The sequence below is a fragment of the Colobus angolensis genome, unplaced genomic scaffold, assembly GCF_000951035.1.
Source record: "Colobus angolensis palliatus isolate OR3802 unplaced genomic scaffold, Cang.pa_1.0 Scaffold271, whole genome shotgun sequence".
NCBI classification, from domain to species: Eukaryota; Metazoa; Chordata; class Mammalia; order Primates; family Cercopithecidae; genus Colobus; species Colobus angolensis.
In genome coordinates, this window is record NW_012115944.1 from 1586012 (window position 1) to 1588178 (window position 2167).

Below are 2167 nucleotides of genomic sequence, written 5' to 3' on the forward strand. Positions count from 1 at the left end.
AAAAAAAAAAAAAAAGAGGTCCTGTGTTGCCCAGGCTGGTTTTGAATTCCTGGCTCCTAGGGATCCTCCTGCCTCAGCCTCCCAAAACGCTGGGATTATAGGTGTGAACTACTGTGCCCAGCCGCCATGTTTTACTTTTATCAGGTGAAATATTAAAAAAAAAAACAAAAAAGAACCCAAAAGCTAGTCTCCAGCATCTGACAGTCTGGGAGTCAGGTACACATTAAAGTCAGAGGAATGGGGTCTGGTGCTGGCTTGGCTTGCTTTGCCTTCTCTTTGGTCATTGTCTTGGCAACATAAAATTATTCAAGGCCTTGAAGCCACCTTGGGCTTACTTTCAAGTGTCCTTTTAGTGGGCCAGAAGTATCTGTGATAGGCTCTGTTCCCAGTCTTGACTCTTATAAGAAGCACTCTTGTGCGTAGCCACCTCCCCTCTGCTAGGGGCCTTGGCTGAATCAAAGAGGAACAGTAAAGGCTCTGCCTCCAACCAACTGTGGAAATTCAGCCATGTGGTTGAGTTACTTTTTTTCTCTGAAACTTAGAGCAGTCAATAAAGCTTCAAACTCGAAGAGTCCCCAACTCCCAGGCTTACTTGAATCCCCGAAGACACTTCTGGAAACATTCTGTGAAGAGAAAATAAAAGTGAGTCTGGCAAAAGGGAATGCGATGATAGATCCACAATATTGTTTTTCTTTTTCTTTTCCTTTCCTTTCCTCTGTGTGTGTGTGTGTGTGTGAGAGAGAGAGAGAGAGAGAGAGACAGGGTCTCACTTTGTCAGCCAAGCTGGAGTGCAGGGGCACAACCATTGCTCACTGCAGCCTCAACCTCTCAGGCTCAAGCAGTCCTTCCACCTCAGCCTCCTTGCATGCTACCATGCCCAGCTATTTTATGTTTTGTAGAGATTGGGTATTGCTATGTTGACAGTGCTGGTCTTGAACTCCTGGGCTCAAGTGATCCTCCCATCTTGGCCTCCCAAATTGCTGGGATTACAGGTATGAACCATCAGCCTGGTACCACACTACTCTTAACTGAAATTATTCTGTGTCCAACCAGTGAACAGGATAGCATTTTTCTTCTTTATTCTTTTCATTTTTTGTGTATGCCCAAAAGGTAACATTTATTGTCTTTAAAAAGGTAAATCTTACATAAATAAGTAACAACAACAACAAAATTCCCATTTAATTCTACCTCTTAAGATGCAACCACCATTAATGATTTATATTTTTCCACTCTTTGGAGCCAGTCTGCTAGGGACCAAATTCTAGGTCTGCCAACAGCTAGCAACCTTGGACAAGAACTTAACCTGCTTCTTTACCTGTAAAATGGGAGTAATGATAGTACCTATTACATGGGGCTATTTTGAGAATTAAATAAGTTAATATATGTTAAGCACCTAAAACAGCACCTGGCAATAGTAAGTGTTCAATAAATGTTGGCCTTTTTCTAAGTGTGAATGAGCATTTTTTTTTCATTAAATTTGTTTTTTTTGGCTGGACACGGTGGCTAATGTCTGCAATCCTAGCACTTTGGGAGGCTGAGACAGGTGGATTGCCTCAGCTCAGGAGTTCAAGACCACCCTAGGGGCAACATGGTGAAACCTCGCATCTACTAAAATACAAAAAATTGTCTGGGCTTGGTGGTGCTTGCCTGTAATCCCAGCTACTCAGGAGGCTGAAGCAGGAGAATTGCTTGAACCCAGGAGGCGGAGGTTGCAGTGAGATTGCAATTTTTTAAAATTGAGATGGGATCTTGCCATGTTGCCCAGGCCAGTCTTGAACTCCTGGGCTCAAGTGATCCTCCCAGCTTCGCCTCCCAAAATGCTGGAATTATAGGCATGAGCCACCTTGCCTGGCCAGCTGCTTCCTCTTCTTCTTCTTTTTTTTTTTTTTTTAATAGATATGGAGTCTCAGTATGTTGGAGAGGCATATCAGGATCTTGATACGTAGTTTTGAACCCATGGCCTGAAGCAATTCTGCCTCAGCCTCCCAAAGTGTTGAGATTACAGGCATAAGCCACCACACCTGGCCTGAATGAGCATTTTTTAAAACTGAAAAGTGATCATGCTATACACTTTGCTTTAACCTTTTTTTTTCACTTCACAATATATCTTGGTTACCTTTTAGTATTAGTATGGAGAAGTCTCTTCATTCTTTTTTTTTTTTTTTTT